Consider the following 22,525-nt stretch of genomic DNA (forward strand, 5'->3'; position numbering starts at 1 on the left):
TCTTCAAGAGGAAGACGGACGCTGATAGTAGTGTTACTATCTACAAAGCTTGAATTGTCGCAAAAAGTTTTCGACAAGTTCATGGTGTTGACTACGATAAGATTTTCTCACTCGTAGCGATGCTTAAGTCTGTTCGAATCATGTTAGCAATTGCCACATTTTATGAAATCTGGCAAATGGATGTCAAAACTACATTCCTTAATGGAGATCTTAAAGAAAAGTTGTATATGATACAGCAAGAAGGTTTTGTCGATCCAAAAGGTGCTAACAAAGTGTGCAAGCTCCAGCGATCCATTTATGGACTGGTGCAAGCATCTCGAAGTTGGAATATACGCTTTGATAGTGTGATCAAAGCATATGGTTTTATACAGAATTTTGGAGAAGCCTGTATTTACAAGAAATTGAGTGGGAGCACTACAGCCTTTCCGATAAGTATATGTGAATGACATATTGTTGATCGGAAATGATGTAGAATTTTGTGGAAAGCATAAAGGAGTGTTTGAAAGGAGTTTTTCAAAGAAAGACCTCGGTGAAGCTGCTTACATATTGAGCACCAAGATCTATAGAGATAGATCAAGACGCTTGATAAGTTTTTTCAATGAGTATATACCTTGACAAGATTTTGAAGTAGTTCAAAATGGAACAGTCAAAGAAGGAGTTCTTGCGTGTGTTGCAAGGTGTGAAGTTGAGTAAAGAATCAAAACCCGACCACGGCAGAAAATAGAAAAAGAATGAAAAATCATTCCCTATCACTACAAAAAAAGACACATCCGTGACATTTTGGGCCGAACAATTTTTTTTTCTGTCATACTTATGACACTTCTATGACAATAATTATGACAAAACACGGTATCATCATAGATGTGGTGGGGTCCTACTTCTATGACAAAAAATCATGACAGAAAACGGGCTTTTTGTCCTGGGCGGGCCAGAGACGCAGCTGCATGACATTCTTTGGGCCGTCCACGACGGAAAAAACCGTGGTAGAAGCGAGGGCGAGGAAAATATCGGGGTGTTCTCGGTTACAGTGGGTGGTCGGGGCCGAGCGATGCGCGTTTCTCTCGTACACGCACGCGCTTGGGTGCGAGGCGTTGGGCTCTAACTGAACCCGAGCGAGGCGTTGGGCTCTAACTGAACCCGAGCGATTGCCCTGCAGGCTACGCGTTACTGAACCCGAGCGATCGATCGATGGCTGTTAACTGAAGCCGATTGAGCGATTCCTTCGCTACTGCTGCTAACTGAAGCCGATCGATGCTGCCTCTGGATGAACAGTGAGCGTTGCTGGGGGGGGGGTTGGATGAACAGTTCCCGGTGGGGGTGGATGAACAGGACCCCGTGGCATTGCCTTTGGATGAACAGGACCCCGATCGTTCGAGCCGGTTGGGGCTGGATGAATTGGACCCCGCGGAGGGCAGGATAAAAAGGACCACCCCGTGGAGGGCAGGATGATTAGTAGACAGTGGAGGGCTGGATGAACAGTAGCCAGTGGAGGGGTGGTTGAACAGGAGCCCGTGGAGAGGGCTGGTTGAACAGTAGCCGGTGGAGTAGCGCGCGGTGGAGGCTGGATGAAGAGGAGCCCGTGGATGAACAGTCGCAGGTGGAGGCTGGAGGAGGTCGACGTTGGATGAACAGTAGCCCGTGGAGGCTGGAGGGGGTCGACGGTGGAGATGAATAGTATCCTGTGGAGTCCCGTTTTGCGGTATGCCACACCCCTCCCGATGAATAGGACCCCCGTTTCGACCGTAGCGCTCCAACACAAGTCCGTTTCCTCCGTTTTGCGGTACGCCACACCCCTCCTGATCAACAGGACCCCCATTTTGACTGTAGGAGGTCCGTTTCCTCTGTTTTGCGGTACGCCAGGCCCCTCCCGATGAACAGGATCCCGTTTTGAACGTGGCCGGTCGAACACAAGGCCGTTTCCTTCGTTCTGCGGTACGCCAGGCCTCGTTTCCATTGGCTGTTCCGTCCAAGCCCTCCCGATGAACATGACGATGCATTCCGTTCCGACCCAGCCGGTTGGCTCCCCATGAACACGACGACGACGCTGTTTCTTCGTTCCGACCCAGCCATGTACACGAGCCCTGGCCGCACGTACGCGCGAGTAGGCGTTCGAGACCCCGCCAGTATGTACGTACGTGGCCGTATTTACTTTTTTGCACCCTGGCCGCTGTACGTACGTGTACATGCTACGTGCGCGCCTCTACTACGACACGTGCGCGCCTCTACATCGACCAGTATGTAGTTACACGTTCGCGACCAGAATGACAATGCTACATATGCTTCGACCAGGTGGGTCCCGACTATCAGGCACTTCCTTGCCTACGAAGATGTAGCTGGTGGGTCCCAGCAGTCAGGGGGCGAATCATTTTTTTTTGCCCGGACGCACTTCCTTGCGTGCGAAGATGTAGCTGGTGGGTCCCAGCAGTCAAGGGGAAATGTTTTTTTCACGAAATACGGTGGCCCGTACGGTGGGTCCCCGCTGTCAGGTGGAGGAATGATTATTTTGTGCGTAATAAGGAGGCACTTCCTTGCTGCGGCCGTGGACCCAGCTGTCAGCCTCTCCACGTACAGTACTCTTTCGATGGAAGTCGTTCCTTGACCATGTTGACCACGCCGCGCCGAGAGCACCAGGGCGGTGGACGATGGCGAGGCCTAGGAAGGGGATGACGCGGAGCCGGGGAAGACGCGGCAGTGGATGCCCACGCGGAGAGGAGTACGAGGGTTCACTGGTTCGGCTGCGGTGTGAGGCTGCCGTCGCCGCAGAATAACATGGGGTGTGGGTGAGTAGAGGGATGCCCTGGCCAGCGGTGGGAGTAGTAGGGGGCGGTGAGGCCTGCACGGGAGGCGGGAGCAGGCGGTCCCGCCGGCGCTGGATTTGGCGGCTGGAGCAAGAAGATCAGAGATTGAAGAAACACGACGACCATTGGATTGACATCCAACGGTTACGTGTGCTAGAATCGTTTGTTGACGTATATAATAACTAAAAAAATCTTGCATACGCGTCAACTTAATAGGCCCAAAAGTCAGACCATTCCCTCTTTTTTTAATAATTTATATATAGCTCATTGCGACTTCTTATGCAATTTATTGCAGTCCGTTTTTTGGTTGGCCAGGGCCAATTTCGCATATTTCTGTGGGTTCCAAACTATTTTTAATACCAAAATGTCGAGCCAGATTTAAACTACTTTGAAGATATATTTAAATTAGGTTAATGCCCAGTGAAATAGGAATCTGAAAATGTGAAAAAATCCAGAAATTATAAAGTAATTGCCAATTTGTCATCTGTTTTTATATTTACAACCCATTTCATATTAATTTCAAGATTTGCCGGCATCTTGAAAGAGTTGCAGCCCATCAGGGCGTAGAAAAATAAGTAGGCCTGGATTGGGTTTTCTTCAGAAAAAATAATCTGGGCTCATTTTCACAAAGAAAAAATAGCTGGGCTGGTCACATGGTGAACATAAAATATAAACCTGGGCTAGACGGGCCACAGCCCAGTTCAAACCCTGCTCTGTCTCAACAATAACAAAAAAATACTGCTCGAGCTGCTACGTCCCAGGTGTCAGCCGATCTTGTGTTGTTCTCTTGTCTATTGACTATATACGCTCACAATGTCGTGGGTCCCAGATGTCAGGAAAACACTAGGAGGAAGCATTTTATTTTTCCATACGCTGACATGGTGGGCCCTAATGTCATCCTCTCCACGTACTTCTGCCGATTCCTGTTGTTTGTTGACCATGTTGACAACGCGAGAGGGCGGTGCCGTGGCGAGCGCACCAAAGCGCGCGGAGGACGACGGCGAGGCCTCAGACGTTGGCGTTAACGATTTAGGAGACGGTGGGGCGGCGATGCGTGCGCTAAGGCGCAGCCAGCCGTGGGAGGCGGAAGCAGGCGGCCCCGCCGGCGCTGGTTTGGTTTTGGCGGCTGGAGGAAGACATGACTGAAGAAACACGACAGACTGTAAAAGCAGCAGGAGTACTTAACAACCTTAACTGAAACCAGCAGGGGCACTTAACAACCATAGCTGAAAGCAGTATGAGTACTTATACAGGTTCAACCGTACAAAGCACGCCTCGAACAGTGCTACTTTGCCTACAGTTAACCAAGGGTGAGGCCGCCAAGCCCCAGGACAAGGCCCAAGCGCCACCCCGCGCATCCACAACCTTCTGAAAGCGGCTTCATCTCGCAATGTGGTCAATAAACAGGATATTCACTTTAGATCCATGGAAAAGCAAGAACATATTCTTCTGTCCTATTCTCCAAGATGGACGGGCCTTCCTTATTTGAGACCACCCATGAATAAGTATCTTTTCACCTCCAAGGGGAATGGAGTAGGTCGACATAAACATCATGTTGTGACCAAGCGCAAGTCTGACCCGACCATGGTCAGGCATCTGTATAGGAACAATAGAACTGGGCAGTTTCTGTTTCAAGAAGATCACAACTGTAAGACTGTGTATAAGCAATAGTTTATGAACAACATATATAACAAAAAATAGCTCGTACCATAAGTTTCTCGACACAGTTGGACCTGTTCAACGAGTGCAGCAGTGGCACACATATCCCACGTGGCCTTCCACCATTGAAACGCCCCACAAGGACCTCAAGACAATCAATAAAGTGTAGGAACTTGTGGATGTCGTCCCAGTCAACTTCAGTTCCATCAGTAACAGCCGAGTTGTTACAGAATAACAAACGAGCAGCCTGCTTAACTCTGAAAAAACCTACACGTGCCACCAATTATAAGAAAATATTAGTTAGAAGTAGCATCTTCGTGAGAGATTCGTTGCTACTTCTAAAGTTAACTTGTGATCAGTTAGACAGAATAGGTGGATTAAGAAGTAATCGAGGCAACAAGCAAGAACCAGATACAAAACTAACATGGATGAACAATTGGAATGACGTCGGGGTGGAAGATCGTAGTGAAGATGAGACCAGGTTCTGCTATTTTCATCAACATTTGTGCGCCAACTTTCAGTCCGTAACACTTGAGAAAGTTTATCCAAGTTCGGCCATAAAAAAAGCAGCGATCTTCTTGGTTCATGAACCCAACTCGAAACTTATATCCATGGCTTGTCTTCACTGTTACCATTAAACTGGTGTATTCAGTTATGGCAAGGCCGAGCATCTTGAGTACATGTGTTCTGGCAGAGCAAGGAATGCACTGCAGGAAAAATAATATGAGAACACAATGTATTCCCTATATCCAAATCTAGAAATACTTTCCTCCTTCACGTCAGTGTTAACCATGGTACTAGTACCTTTTATCCAAATATAGCAATCCAAAATTCCAAATTAGTCGACATCATGTTCAAAAAACCTCACCCTCCCGAATAGAAAAGAGGATTCTAGGAACATACTGTGCGCGTTTTAAAATCCTGTGTTAAGATGAGAAGGAACAAGTGTGGCGTCTCGCCGAGGGCGCATAAACCTGTAGGGTCCTCGCACTTTGGGCACTGCAAATGAAACACACTAGATTGAGTAGGAAGAAAAATGCATCAACGGCGGCGGCTGCCATCCTAGGAGTACCCGCGACCAAGGGACTTGGATTTATTTGGGATGGATGAAGAATTCATACCAGGTTCTCCATGAGAAAACACTATGCAATCGCCGAGCGGGGGTTTTCTCTGAACAAGCAGACAAGGGAGAAGGGATTCAGGCCGAGTGAAATATTGCCGCTTCATCCGTCCAGCTTACTGCTAAACCTGGAAAGGTGGGGAGTTTTGTGATTTGACAGCTCATTGGGCATTAATGCGGCGCTACGACCGGGGTGTGTCTACCGTGCAGTTGTGCACTCTAATTTGGTGCATATGGCATGTGGACCCCGTTGTCGGATGCCCCACATATCAGCGCAAGGAAGTATAAAGACAGGAGTAACTAGTTATTACACATAAATATATTTTTGACAGAGATATATTCCCTCTGTAAAGAAATATAAAGATATTTTATATCACAACTTTATACATAAGAAAAATCAAGGGGAATATATATAACATATATAATTATAAAAAACAGAGTTTTTAACACGGTATAGACGAGTTGGTGATGATGGTGTGCTTGTCATCCTGCAATATAGGCCGTCCGATTTATATCTGACGGATAGGAAGGAAACTATGGCAATTTTGCAAAAAGGTACCCACACACCTCTCCGCATTTGCAAATAAGTCCTTCCCTCGTTCATCCTTTTCTCTCACAAGATAAAATACTCATACAAATGCATCTTGATGTTACGTGCAACGCACGAGCATTATGGGGGTTCAGCTGAGAAATACTCAGACAGGCTCACGGTTCTGGACTTTGGGCCATAGGCCGCTTGGCCTGCATGTTTCGGGGCCCATGTGTTCTACCTCAGCGCTTTTCATATTGCAAGCGGTCGGTACAGCGCTGGTTTTAGATGCTGTCGCAAGGCGAATACACAAAATTGAATAAAGCACAACAGTTGTTGGAATGAAATCAAACGACAGTTCCTAACCAGCAATCAAAGTTGCAATTCTATCAATGATACTGTCGTACTACTTATACACACAGGACACTTGTTTCACCATGCCAGAGTATTACATCAAAATCTCTCGGCGGATAGATCAGTTCGGCAGTACTGAAGAATTTCAAAGTTGATTTGGACCAGCTCTCCTTGCCGGGAAAGTTCGATTTTGACATCATCCCCTACCGCAAGATATGATTTAGATTTGAACCTTGACCATCCTTTAGCATCAATCATCATGCGACCATCCTTTGTACTTACGGTATATTGAGCAGGTTCATTCACACCAAGGCTGCGCATGGTAAGAGAAACTTGGCTGCTGTCGCCCGGATTGTTGAACAACTCCCTCGTTGCTCTAGGAATTCTCTGTTTGCAAACAAGAAGACATACCCAAACAATTAGATCAACACAGTGAATCATGCGAAACAACATGGAAATAAAAAAGAACGAAACACTTGGGCGGCCAATGCTTACCAAGAAGGTGGACATGTCGGTTTTTGTAAGGACTTTGGTATATGAAGTGCGAACTGCAGCCCAGTCTGTTGCCGGTGCAACTGCTCGTTCGGTTGCCGCTGCACGGTTCGGAGCAGATGCAAGTGCAAGTGTTGGTGCAGGTGCCGAAGCCGCCGCTGCTGCCGGAGATGGTGCTCCTTGTAGAGCTGGTGTCGGTGTCGGAGCAGGTGCCGGTGTCGATGCCCGATCCTCCGGTAGATCAGCTTGATCCGCTGACGCGGTCGGTGCCCAATCCTCAGCTGGATCAGACTGAGCTGCTGCCACTGTCAGTGCTAGAGCAACTGCCGGTGCTCGATCCGTTGCTGAAGATGGTACCGATGTGCAAGACAGCGGTGATCGTGTCTGGTCTGCTATGATCAGCTTTCTAACTTGACTAGGCTTCGTGACCGTGATCCAGTTTTTTTCTTCATTTCTTTTAAACGCGAGAAGGACTAATTGTGGCGTTTTTGTTAAACCAAACTGCAGTTCATCATAGGGATTCAGCTTGTACTCAGACAACGGACCGATCCAATTTTTTCCAGTAATATAAGTGATGGACAGCGCCTTCATTACTGACACGACATAAGAAGTGAAACCTGCAAAAATAGCCATCGGAGAGCAAACCGAATGGTTTATTCTGTGATGAATGTCACATGGCAAAACCTACATCATAAAATTGCAGGAAAAGAAAGAAAACATGACATTAAATCAATAAGATTTAGACAGTAAATCAATAAGATTTACTTGATGTGACACGAGTGAATCCTTACCAGGAAATCACTATGTTGAAGTACTAAACAGAAGATTGATCGTCCAACTACGGGTGGCATGCAGGGGCCCCGCCTACTCCCACAAGCAGGACAGTCCAAAGGTCGTGAAAAATCGTATGGACCGAACATCCATGGGACTGGAAATCCTGGTGGGTGCGATAAACCCTGCAATGCATACAGATATGTGAGTGTAACCATAATTGATAAACCGTCCTCACAAAAAAGATGATCTGGATACTTCAAAATATACAGACTGAATTGAGTGGACAGACATTAACATAGACCGTTCTCAGGATTGACCACACACCAAAAGCGGCAGTACTAATAAACAATATAAGGTTCACAAACACAAATCAAGTACTGAACAATAGTACTTACTACAGACAAGCAAAGTTGCACTAATTAAACTCTGCAGACTATTTCTTGCCACCGACCTACGGGATGAACCCCGCATAACTGACTAGGCCATGGACTTCGTGAGAGATGTGTACATGCACCATCACCATCTTGTCAACCTTGGAGAACCTATCAGAGTGGTCTTTCCACTCATAAACATGATCATGAAGACAGACCACATCAGATTTGTTGGGAAGCTTTACAAGAACCACACCCTTCGTAATCGAAGGCACGGCCAGGAAATTGTTGTGGTCAAGTACAACCTCGAGAACACGCCTGACAACAATGCTACATGAAAACACTAGTTCAGGACACGTGGCGACAAGGACATAGCAGCTGGATAGTTTAGCAGTAGAACTCATCCTCACGTCTTCCAGTTCACACGGCATGACTTTGAGAACTTCATCTCCACCGCGGACATGGTTCTAATTCAAACAGAAACCATATTTTATTACTACCTCCGTTCAGAAATATAAGATGATTTTCGATATTATACTCTGTATATGACTACATATACGCACAGAAATGAGTGAAAAAGACACTAGAACATGTCTTCAAAGGCATGAGAGCAGAGGGATTACTTGCAATATCCATAACACAAGTTACTGAGGCAAATATACCCTGTTCAAAGGTAGCATTGATGTTCATAAAGTACTCCCTCCGTCCTAAAATTCTTGTCTTAGATTTGTCTAGATACGGATGTATCAAGTCACATTTTAGTATTAGATACATCCGTATCTAGACAAATCTAAGACAAGAAATTTGGGACAGAGGGAGTAGTTGAAAGAAATCTATAAGAAATCAATGTCAACCTCTCGCATGTTTTGGTCAAAAGTGGAATTTAGAACCGTCATTTGGCACACAAAAATCACATGCAAGATCACCCAGAAAGTTGTACTACTAGTACTAGTACTGCGTGTTACATCAAAAAACACGATCAAGATCGAGAAAAAGATCGTCAAGAAGAGATATTACCTGGACTTGCTTAATGAGGGATCCCGGAGAGGGGGGCTTGGACAGGGCGATGGCTTTGAGCTTGTCTGCGGTAGTCTCGGCGGGGTGCTTGCGCTTCTTCGTACCATGAGCCTCGACGGTTTTGGCCAGAGCCATAGACATCACTTCGGCCGGTGCTCCAGCGTCCATCAAGAAACTGTCAAATAGAAATAAAAGAAAAGAAACCATAATCACAAACCCAAAAGAAGAAAAGAGAGGGAGTTATAGGATCAGTCTTGGGGTTGCAAGACCGGGCCTTGGCCAGAATCAACACCATTGATGCGCTCACCTTTCCTTCTTTGGGAGAGAAGAACAATGGCAGAAGCAGGTCGGGGTTTTCTTGAAGAAATGAGGAACAAGATGAGGGAGAAGCGAGGGTTGGGTAGAGAGGAAGTTGAGAGAGAAGAGTGAAATGATGGTTGCTTCGTCCATCCAACTTACTGCTGGAAAGGAGGGGGTTTTGTGATTTGACGGCTCATTGGGCATTACTGCGGCGCTTCGATCGGGGTAGTCTACCGTCACTCTACTACGGAGTAATTTAGTGCATGGCTGGTGGACCCCGATGCTGGCTGTCCCACACGTCGACGAAAGTGAGTAATTTAGTGCATGGCTGGAGGAGGATCCGCATGGTAGAGCGTGTCCACTGTTTTTTGAAGAAAAAAATGATTACAGCACACGACGGAGGAGTGCGAAACACGGCAGCCACTTGAACATACACAGTGCTCCTACTACTAGGCATGTGCAGTGGTTCATATGTCAGTACTACATAATCTTGTTGCTAGTGTAGTAAGATATGACAACAACAAATGATGTTGTGCGCATGTCAACTATATGAACAGTAATGTAGTAACATAGTACCGCTTTCTCGATTGTCCGGTCGAGAATGAACGGTGAGATCAATGTTAACAGAACTAGGTCTACAGCACACGGAGAGTACGGTGCTACAGTACTCCACGAAACATGAACCATATGAAGCACGAATAGTGTTACGTAGGGTGTATGAAGGGTGCACGGGATGGGAGCAAAAGTTCCCTTCTTGACCCACTTTTGGGTGTTTGGCAGAGTGCATGAAGGGTGCATGAGTCCACACTAGTAGGTTAACACAAATACACGAAGAGGAAACAACTACTCCGTCCAGGTGGGTAAGTCATCTTACGTTGTGCACTGCGACCAAGGCGGAGAGGAAAACGAGAAAACTTAATGTCTTTTTGCTAATTAATAGCATTGCATGCAATGAACTAACCACCGCATGTCATGTTTATTAGTCTCAAGTCATTGAAAGCATGCAGGCCCACGTCTCTTATTGGTTGATATGTCACAAAACAAGAAACGGGGAGGGAGTTAATGTACCGTGCCTAAGTGTTTTGGGATTATTTGGTTTTCGTAAGGTGACTTACACACTATATTGAGATGAGAATGCAACCAAACACACCCACACACTTTGTGCTACAGTGATTGATCTGCACCGTCTGAGTTTGATCCAACGGTCATGTTGCGCCGAGACATGGACATGCCCATGCAGAGGGCGCCTAAACACCACCGAAGTCCCTCTGCTTCTCGAGGCGCACGACGTTGGTGATGCAGGGGGCGAAACGGCTGAAAGGCAATGCAATCTACGGGAAGGCGGAAGGAGCCAGCCGAGGAGCGGGGAATCTTTTGATTTTCACCATGGTAAAACACCAGTCGACGACTTCTCACATCAGGGAGCAGTGGGTTTTATAGGCGGAGTCATCGTGACTAATTGCTGCCGCGCCTGCTCCTGTCAATCAAAAAATTAAAAACCCTGGCGCGCCTGCTCCCGTCAATCAAAAAATTAAAAATCCCGCCGCACTCAAACACCAGAGCAACACCGCGGTGGATATTTAAATTTACATGCCGGCAAGTAGATAAAAAAGGGGTGAAAAATCAAATGCGGCGGCGGCCTAGCTAATCGGCCGAACTAGCCCAACTAGCTAGCCACCGTGCTTCACTGATGTACTTGGCGGGAAAAGTGGTCTTTCGTGATTTGAATACTCATTTATTTACTTGCTTCGGCGAAAATGCGCGGTAGGGCGTCCCACGTCAGGAAGAATATATGCGTGAACCACCCGGGAGGACCCCGAAACCGCGTGGTAGAGTGTGCCATGTCTCGGCACAGAGGAAAAAATGTGCGTGTAAAAATTTACTGTATCAGACGTAGTACCTATGGTTCGACCTTGGGACCCAGCCAGTCGGTCAAAAACACCCCACTAGCCACACATCTTCATCATGCTAACATGGCACGGCGGATAGGTGTGGTTAGCTCCGTCTCGACCAGCCACAACGTCTCTTGTTCTAGGCGATTCTTCTATTTTCCAAGCTTTTTTTTAGTTGTAATAACACCACGGCAAGCTAGCGCCGCTCTTTGTGTGTGCCCGTGCAAAGGTTAGACGATGGAGAGAAGAGAGAGATCGCATACCTGGGACCTACCAGTAAGTGAGTCAACGGTCATGCACGTGTAGACGAGGCACTCCCTCTACTCTACTCAACGTAATACTGTATAAAATCAAGTTATGGGACAAAGCCAACAACCGTTGTTGTTTCAGGCTATCGACTTACGCTTTGTAGTCCAGGTTGCCAGTTCAAATCTCGTCTTTCAGATTTGTTAGTTTTAGGTCCAAATTTGATTAATGACAAGTGGGACCCCCGTGTGTTGTTCCAATATTTCAGTGTAGGATGGTTTTTTTTGAACAAACACTTTGCGCGGTTAGACAAGTAATGGCACAAGTTACACGTATTTTGCAAGTTTACAAACAAAAATGACAGCGGCATAGAATATCACATCCACCCTGCAGCTTAGATGCTATGGTGATACGAGTTTTTACACCATTGGAAGTGAGATCCAATGGCTTGGGGGTAGTCTTTGTAATTATGCACAATTTCCAAACTCTCCAAAGGTTTTTTTGCAAATAAAACATTCAGGCCTCGTGTGTGCCGCTGCATCTTGGATCCAACAGCTCCCCATAGCTTAATTACCCGCTACGGTGATATGAGCATGTAGGTCGTATGATCAGTGATCAGATGGCACATGCGTAGTACTTGTACTTTCTGCGCAATTCCCAAACTCTCTCAGCCGTATATTGCAAAAACATTCAAACCTCCTACTGTGGGACGTTAGATCTCCATGAACTCGTATCACCATAGAATCTACGGTGCGGGAGCACCTCATATTCTCCTGTGCGAGAAAACATAAGGTGCTCTCGCAGCTTGGATGCTACGGTGATACGAGCTTCGAGGTCGTTTGATCTGAGATCCAATGGCATCTGATCAGTCTTTGTGCTTGTAAGCAGTGGACAAACTCTTTGGGGGCTTTTCTGCAAAAAACATTCGAACCACCGAGGAGGCGTTGGGTCACAAATCCAACGGCTCCGAAGAGCTTGTATCACCAAAGCATCTAAGGTGTGGTAGCACATGATATTCTTACATACAGGAGAATATGATGTCTTCCTTCATCTTAGATGCTACGGTGATACGAGCTTCGAGGTCGTTGGATATGGGATCCAAGGGCATTTGAGTAGTTTTTGTACAAATTGTATGCAATTCTCAAACTCATCAAGGTTTCCTGTAAAAATATTAAGACATCATGTGAGCTGCTATATCTCAGATCTACAAGCTCCAAGCAACTCGTATCGGCATATAGAATCTAAGGTATGGGGGCACATGATATTCTCCCGGGGAGGAGGGGTGGGGGGTGCACAACCAATCGGTGGTTGGGAGGGTGGGGACAAATATAATCTAAACAACCCTAAACAGAGCTTCACAATTTTATCTAAGGTCGAGGGAGTGACCCCCGACAATCATAGCTCCGCCTAATTAAACACAACATTTGCATGTACTGTAGTACTAGACTTAATATTCATGTTTCAGTTTCATGTTCGTTTTAAATATTGAATTGAGGACCATGCATGTCTTACATTTTACTCCCTTCGTTCCTAAATATTAGTCTTTTTAGAGATTTCAAGTGGACTGGCACATACGGATGTATATAGACATATTTTAGAGTGTAGATTCACTCATTTTGCTCCGTATGTAGTCGCTTGTTGAAATCTCTAAAAGACTAATATTTAGGAACAGAAGGAGTATTTTTGAATTCGTGTCATACATGCATGGTTTGGAAAAATAGATGCACTGTACTTATTGGATTGTTGTTGTGTTCGTGTGTGTGTGTGTGTGTGGTCATATGATTGATACATACAAAGTTTTCTCACCTCCATATTGTTCATCTTTTAAATTTGAATTTGCATTGAAAAACTTAGCAGGGATACCATGAAATGTGAAATCCACATTGAGATCACTATATCACAAACTCACTCTAATTCAACAACTCGTCATAAATCAATTACCATGTTGAGATTAGTATTTGCAAGGAAAATATGGGCATTGTAATACACATAGATTCGTTCGGCAACTTAAAAGGTTCCTTTCGTATTCTCGAATGGTAGGACCCAACGGCGTACCAGCCAGACCTTGGCTCGTGTTGATCCTAAAAAAAAAACCGGGCTCGTGTCCTTCTGGTGGCGTGCGTGGTACGCACATTAGGCAACCCCAACCAGTCGAGCCTCAGCGTTTTGAGTCGAAATATCTGGCGGCCAGAATTCCAGCCCTAGGAAATTCCCCTCATGTCCCCGGTCCATAATGACTATCGATGAACAACAGAGGGATGCTTTAGTAACTAGACAACGTTGTGTTCAAAAAAAGTAACTAGACAATGTTACCTACCATGCCGAGCACGGTTCAATTCCCTCGGTCGCCGCTCGCCAAGGTCACCCGTCAACTGCATTGCCTAGTATTACTACTACTACTACACCAGGATGAGCACAGAATTGAGCCCGTTTGTTCGTGCCTAGTACTTGAGTTAATATATCAGGCAATGCACTGGTACGGAGGGATTATCCTTTTGCTCTACATATATAACTTGTCTGAAGTCTAACTAAGCAAAATGTTTGACCAAATCCTTTCTTAAGAAATACAATAGGACAGATGTATGGCTTGAAAATTTATTGCATGATGCAGGTTATGATACTGTTTTGAATCCTGGATCTTAAATTTCAGAAAAATCCAAAAGTGACCATAAATTCTTGAAACTGAGCAAGGTCACGTGATATGGCACAAATATTACTTCGTAATTTTTTTCTTCAATTTGAGACAAGCTGCTTATGACAAGTTGCACAAATGAAGAGCCAAGGTATTTTGGAACAAAGACCTGTCACGTTAAGGCGAACGCTTTCACTATTGAAACCGTGGGCGTTTACGTGCCGCCACGAGTCCCGCTTCTCATCGGCAGGTGCCGTCCGAGCAAGCGTGTGAGTCGACAGGAGGCGTGCGAGCAGACCGCTGCGCCAGCTGACAGGGAGGCGTGCGAGCAGACCGCTGTGCAGGCTCACCAGGAGGCGAGCCCTTTGACCAGGCTCCGCCGCCCACCTTCGTCCCAACTGCTCCCACTTTTAATGTCGCCGGCGCCGCAGTTTAAAATCAACCCCGCACTACCCGGTATTGCTACAATCTTCTCTCTTCCTCTCCGATTCTCCTGTCGTCTACCTCCAACCAGCCCGACCTAAACGTACGCCATGCCGCATCACGATGGTCTGCCCTTAGTCTTCCAGTTTCCTGAGGAAGACACCCAGCCGGAGTCTCAAGAACATAAGGTGCTTTGGGACGAGCTTGAACTGGCCTTGCGGGAAGACGCCACGCCTGTCCCCGCTCCCGTTCCGGCTCCCGTCGCCCCGACTGCGCCAGCGCCCATCCCCATGGCATTAATGGGCTGGGAGCCGCACATTGTCGCCGAGCTTGATGCCACGGGGTTCCACGAGATCCCTGTCGGGGATATACCCCGCGGCGTAAACCGGCCGGAAGTATAACCCGGCCGGACTGGGTGGTTTATTTGAGACCCTGCTGAGACTTGACGATTCACTGGCGACCCATTTGGACCTGGCGGTTTACGATTCATTGGTAATCCGGCAGGCGGGTCAAAGGATCGACAAAACCCGGTGGCCCAACGGGCGGTTCATGAAGGCCGGTTCATACTATGGTGGGCCGGTTTAAGAGGAAAGGCATGAGGAATATTTACCTTACAAGGAGTTAAGACCAAGACTTGTATCCGGTTTGTATTAGAGATAGACTAGTCCTAATCCTAGTAGGACTCCACATGTATCCCGCCCCTTCAACTTATATAAGGAGGGGCAGGGCTCCCCAAAGAGGAGAGGCAAGCAAGAAGAAACAATCTCTAGGGCTAGACACAACTAGAGGAGAGCCGGTTTACGGCGACTCCCTCATCATGATAATGAGACCTAGCCACAAACAGCATGTAGGGTTGTTACCGGATGATGTTTCCCGGGGCCCGAAGCTGTCTAAATCCTTGTCTTGTGTTGTGTCTCTCGATTCCGCTCAACCCCTCTCAAGCTACTACATAGATGCGCTGGCCTCATGACTAAGTCCTCACCCTAGGACATCTGACGTGACAATTCCACGACAGTTGGCGCCCACCGTGGGGCGCGGCGCACGGTGGTGTTGAGTTCTTGGAGGGATCTCTTCGAGGGATCGAGAAGCTCGTGATAATAAGTTGAACCGGCACAGAGGAAATCACACAGGATAAACCGGCATGGGATAGCCATAGGCAGAGCCGACAAATCATTGCTTTTGGATTAAAGTTGGAGTTATACAGCAGTACGCGCCTCTACGTCTAGATGATCCGGTGAAACCGAATTGAAAACAAGATAGACATCGGAACTAAGCTGGATCGGAGGGCCGAATGTACTGCAGCAAATTGGAATAAAAAAATCAAAGTCAAGGAAAGGAAACAGAGCCGTCCGTAACCCGGACTGATCCATCGACTGTGCCGGCGCCCTTGAACCGCCCGCTTGTTCCGAGCCGCTACGCCGCCGGGCCGGTCGTCGTCGTTGACTCGCCAGCGCTTCCCCTACCGCGCCGTGGCTCCCCCTCAGCAGCAGCGGAGCTGAGCCGCCATCTTCTTAAACCGCCACGGCCCCTTGCTGCCGTACTTCGCCTCCGCAGCCGCGCGCTTCAGCCGCCCTTCGCTCCACTGTGGTCGGCTTCCGAGCCTCGTGAACCGGTCCCGTTCGCCTCACTGACAGCGCGCCGGCACCTGGTCATCTTGGACGCGCCGGTCTAAACCGCCTCATCCACCCCCGCCGCTCTCCGCTTCAATCTTGGCCGTGAGTCGCCGACGAGTCACCTCCGCCAGCCGCCTCGTAACTGAGCCGCCGCGGCCTCGAGCCCGGACTCGCGTTGTCTGTCACCTCAGTTCGAAAGTCGCCGTCCCGTCAGGCCTCGGCAGAGAGCCGCCCCTACCAGCCATGCCACAAGCCGCCAGCCTTACTTCCGCTCGCCTCCAAACCGCCTTCGCCGGATTAACTGCCATCTCGAACGGCCACCGTGGGCCTTCGCCGAGCCACCTTGAGCCGCCACCGCCGACACGTTTGAGCTGCTGCATCATTGAACTGTTGTATCTCACTATGAGTCGGACGCACACCTCGAAAATCCCAGGCCATCTCCAATCTCCGCCTCCGCCACTGGCTGGTTTCGCCTCCGCCAGAGCTTCAAGTAGCCGCGACTCCGAGTCGCCTCTGCGAGAACTTAAGCTGTATCCGAGCCGTTGTCGCGCCAGCTCCGTCGTGCGCTGCCGCCGAGGCCTGCCGTTGCCTCTGCAACCATGGCCTGCCGCAGTTGCCGTCGCCTCCTCTGCTATGACGAACCGCCAGCACCACGGCCTCGAGATGCCCGATTCTGCTGCCGCGCCCCGAACCGGTCTCGGTGCCTTACTTCAAACCGCCGTCGCGGTCATTACTTTGCCACCTGCTTCGCCATTTCCGTGAACCATGTGGCAGGTCACCGGTCTCCGCCTCCGCTGCCTCGCCCTGTGAGCCGCCACCGTCCGAGGGCTGGCTTTATCGCACCGCTTTAACCGGCTCACGTCCGCTGGGTTGCTGCGTCGCTCCCTTCACGCCGCAGCCCGCCTCCGAGCTGCTGTTTCTGCCGCCTCCCGGTGACCTGAACCGCCGCACCCCGGGTCGCAACCCGCCTCCGCCAAGCCGGTTACAACCTCAGTCGCTTGCTTCTAAATTGCCTCTGACAAATCACGCCAAGTCGGCCTAATTTCTGCGTCAAAGTTTGGCTCTGTCTTCTGGCTGTGCTGCAGGCGTCGCCTTCTGTTCCGCCTTGCTAAATTGCTGCTTCTCCGGTGAGTCGCGACTTGCTATTACCATGGCCTTGGCTGAGCCGAATTGTTACTTCGCTGAGCCGCCGTTGCCTAAACCGCCGTGGTCCTCGTTTAAACCGCCGTGGTCCTCGCCTAAACCGCCGCTGCCTTTGCTGGCCGTGTAATAAGCCACCTCGAGCAAGCCTCATGTCGCTTTGACCTGCTGCTGCTATAGGCGTACCTCGAGACAGTTCCGTGTCGCCTAACCCGGTCCGGTTTGAGCCGCCACGAGCTGCCCCTGTGAGTACATCTAATCGTTGCTGATGGCAGGTGCACAGTTGGATTGATGTGTTAGTGCTTCTACAAGGCGAAAGGCCTTTTCGTTGATACATCAGCGTGTTCTGAAACAAAATACAAAAGTTTAGCCTCTGGTGCTGAAGATTGGGAGAAAAGGGTGTCAGATCGGTTCAGCTCCTAAAACGCTGTCAGTTATCAAAGGTTCTGTCTGCACCTAGTGTGATCTGTCCTTGCAAGAGCCACAGTTTGCCATAAGCGAGACTTGCACGGGTTCAGGCTGTACGACCATCAGTCATAGGCGGGTAAGTTTTCAAGGCAGGACCCATGCACTTGTTGAAAAGATTCAACCTGAGTGGATAGCAACATCACGTGGACCAAGTACTAAATCAAGTGTGGAAGACCACGTGATCAAGTGCTAGAATATGAAGGATAGCACAGACTTCAACATTTGATATTTCAGTCTGTATACCCGGACATATACGAGGCAGTGCTACATCAGATCATAACATACATCTGCGTTGGACTATGTTCAAACATTATTAAGTGTCAGCATACGATAAAAAATCAGGTGATATTCATTCAAGTTTATTTAATTTGATAGATATTGTTATTGTCAAAGAACAATTACGTTGGTTTGTTTATTTTTATATGCAGGACCAATCTATATCAGCACCTCAGGGTTACACCCGCCCATGCAAGTTGTCCAATGGACATGTGCAAACCGCCACCATGTGATCTGGTCTATATTATCAGCAGTTGTCTGCACCGTCTGCATGAGCTGTTTATTAAGTGCAAGTGAGTCACTGCTCGGGTACAACGCAACTACGCGCGATTGGACAATAAATCAGCTTTACCGGGGTGATCATCAACTCCGCGGTGGATAATTTCTGGTCTAACATATCAGGTGAAATCCATCCAGTATATTTTTATATTATATATTGCTTTCTTTAAAAGAGCAATTACTCCGACTTGCAAAGTTATCTCATGCAGGAACCTAAATCGCCATATTGGTGCAAATTTAAAGGCCGTCAAAAAATTTCTGGCTTAAAAAGAAAGATTCCGGTTTAAAATCCGGTTCAAGGGAAAATCTGTCTCCCACAAAGCTCTGAAGCTCTCAATATCCGGTTCAAAATCCCGGTTCAAGAAGAATTTATCTCTTGCGAAAAGTTAAAGGTTGACGAAGAGGACCTGTTGCCATGATGCGCGGTTCAAATATGGGTATCCTGCCTTATGGGCTTATCTTATTGGTCACTTGGGGGCTTGGTCATATTCGAACCATAGCTACACCTGTTGATCGGTGAAATGCCACCAGAAGGGTCACTTGGGGGCTTGGTCGTATCCAAACCATAGCTACACCTCTTGATCGGCGAAATGCCACCAGAAGGGTCACTTGGGGGCTTGGTCGTATCCGAACCATAGCTACACCTCTTGATCGGCGCAATGCCACAGCATCACTTGGGGGCTTGGTCGTATCCGAACCATAGATACACCTCTTGATCGGCGTAATGCCATAGCATCACTTGGGGGCTTGGTCGTACCCGAACCATAGCTACACCTCTTGATCAGCGCAATGCCACAACATCACTTGGGGGCTTGGTCGTATCCGAACCACAGTCACACCTCTTGATCGGCTCAAAGCCACATCAATCCGGGGCCAAAGAGAGTGTTGTAAAACAACAGCTCAAACATAGGCACCCACTAAGCACAGCTCACAATGTTGCTTGGGGATTCTTTGCTGTCGAATTTAGGGTCTGGCAGCCCGTGAAAAGCCTCGACTACAACGGTTTTATTTGCCTTTTGCTAAGTTTCTCTTTCTTTTGATAAGATTTGTGATGTTTTCAAACCGGTGTTTATCAACCCGGTTAGGTTGTCAACTACAAGTTGTCAGTATATGATCAGTCATGATCCAGAGATTATCAACCCGGTCTGGTTTCGACTACAAGTCGCCAGTATTATATATGGATAATCCGGTGTTTATTACAACCCGGTACAATTTTGTTATAAACCGGCAAATATGGGAGGAGTTATCAGGACTCAAGATTTGGGTTATCACACAGGATTCAATGTCACAGGTATGATATATTTCATATTTGATTATTCTTAAGTGCAGCCTTGGTTATAAACCCGGGTTATATGTTGGGCATTATGACCCGTCCGGCAGTAAACCGCCAGGACACTTTAAACTTGTTGTATGCAGAAACAGGTTGAATAAGTCGATAATATGATGATAAATTATCCGGTGTTTATTAACCCGGCCTGGCTCTCGACTATATGTCGCCAGTATGATGATAAATTATCCGGTGTTTATTAAACCGACCTGGCTTGGGATTATAAGTCGTCAGTATATATTTGGATTGCACCATTGGAATCATGCGCTCATAAATCATTGGATTATATTATTCAAATCTTCAAATAGCCAACATGGCTGGATTTTATTACGGTTATCAATAACCAGTATTATGATTAAGGTTTTCAAAGTTGCTTTAGCGCAATGGCTATTATATTATCAATGGATATGATTTATTCTATAATTGAAGGAATAGTCCTGAGTCGCTGCAGGCTTACGACCCGGCACTTGGGGGCTACATTATTCAAGTTGAGATTATATCAAATATGCAAGTCTCATGTCACTGCAAGCATGCACCATGACACTTGGAGGCTAATGCAAAGTCATTTTTTGCTCACCTTATTGAAGACCCGACTCATCACATGGTAATGAGTAATGAGCCGGCCCTTGGGGGCTACCAATTGCTCCTGTCAACAATTCAAGGTACACAAGTTTTCGTCCATTATATTGAAGGGTCCACTGCTCAGTTGGTAAAGCACAAAGCTCTTAACCTTGTGGACGTGGGTTCAAGCCCCGTGGTGAGGGTTGCATCATATGGTATTATTTTCAATGAAGTATACATAAAGTCCCAGCTCAATATTATCTTACTAAGCCGGCCCTTGGGGGCTACACGTTGCTGTTAAAGCCTACATGATCATATTTTCAAAGTCCCTGCTCATTATTTGCATAATGACCCGGCCCTTGGGGGCTACATTGGTTGAAGTTTTTATGAGCATAAGGAAATTACAAGTCCCAGGTTGCTGCAAGCATGACAACCCGGCACTTGGGGGCTACATATGTGGAATACTCAGTTCTGACTAGTGATTGAGATGAACAACCTGGATTTCTTCAAGCTTGTGGCATTCATATTGAAGCAAATCTTAAGCTGTTACTACGTTACCTTCTTAAGACTTGGGGGCTACAAGTGATAGGCATATAAGAGGTATATTTTCAAGCATGATGTTAACTACAATTATGACCAGGTGCCATCAATATTTGTAAACCAGCAAGTTCTACATTCTTAAACCGGCTGAAGATCAGATGAGTATTTCAAAGACCAATATTTTTGTTAAGCATTGGGAGCTGAGTCAAAGAAGTTATTCTTCACAATATTTCTCCGTGACAAACCAATGTCAGCAAATTGATTATGAAGCTGGCCTATTGACCTGAATTTTCTAGAAGGAAATGACAAGGATTTAAAGATGCTCAGGATCAGTTTAACATGGATAAATCAAAATTAAACTGGGGGCTAATGTCGGGGATATACCCTGCGGCGTAAACCGGCCGGAAGTATAACCCGGCCGGACTGGGCGGTTTATTTGAGACCCGGCTGAGACTTGACGATTCACTGGCGACCCGTTTGGACTTGGCGGTTTACGATTCATTGGTAATCTGGCAGGCGGGTCAAAGGATCGACAAAACCCGGTGGCCCAACGGGCGGTTCATGAAGGCCGGTTCATACTATGGTGGGCCGGTTTAAGAGGAAAGGCATGAGGAATATTTACCTTACAAGGAGTTAAGACCAGGACTTGTATCCGGTTTGTATTAGAGATAGACTAGTCCTAATCCTAGTAGGACTCCACATGTAACCCACCCCTTCAACTTATATAAGGAGGGGCAGGGCTCCCCAAAGAGGAGAGGCAAGCAAGAAGAAACAATCTCTAGGGCTAGACACAACTAGAGGAGAGCCGGTTTACGGCGACTCCCTCATCATGATAATGAGACCTAGCCACAAACAGCATGTAGGGTTGTTACCGGATGATGTTTCCCGGGGCCTGAAGCTGTCTAAATCCTTGTCTTGTGTTGCGTCTCTCGATTCCGCTCAACCCCTCTCAAGCTACTACATAGATGCGCTGGCCTCACGACTAAGTCCTCACCCTAGGACATCTGACGTGACAATTCCACGACAGTCCCCGCCGACTTTCACGCGCCCGTGCACCTGCCAGCGCATGCGCCTGCGCGTGCACTGACGCACATGCCCGTGCCAGTGCCCGTGCACCTGCCAGCGCCTGCGCGTGCACTGTCGTGCGTGCCCGTGCCGGTGCCCGTGCACACGAATGTCTCTGCCGCGCCGTTGACAGCGCCTGTCCCCGCACGGGGTGCTAGTGCCCCCCTCAGCGGCATGGATGGCCGCCGTCGACCGCTTCCTTGCACCAACGCCAGTGGCCTCCTCCTGCCAGTTGACTCGCTCCTGGAGACCGATGTCCAGAACATTGTGGCCTTCCTTGAAGCTAAGGCTAACGTCCAGGAGTACGCCAACAACGGCGCAAGACGCCGCCGTCGCCGTCGGTCAGTGGCCCGACGACATACAGAGCACGGCAGAGGAGCCGCTTCCCACTGCAAGACGCCCCCGCCGCTGCCGCGTAATCTAAATTTGCCATGAAAAACATTCGGATTGCCATGCTTAAAATCCGAACGTTTATCATTTCCATTTATTTTAGATCGATCGTCGTATAATTTAAAGTTGGAGTCAGACTGAACAAAATGTATGGTTTGATCGATTGAATGTTCTGCTAGAGTCGTATCAAATTAAATATAAAATGTCATCAAGCCACATGTATTCCTTGTCATCCAACGACCTAGACTGCCTCAATGTC

Source organism: Aegilops tauschii, chromosome 1 (assembly GCF_002575655.3).
Source record: "Aegilops tauschii subsp. strangulata cultivar AL8/78 chromosome 1, Aet v6.0, whole genome shotgun sequence".
NCBI classification, from domain to species: Eukaryota; Viridiplantae; Streptophyta; class Magnoliopsida; order Poales; family Poaceae; genus Aegilops; species Aegilops tauschii.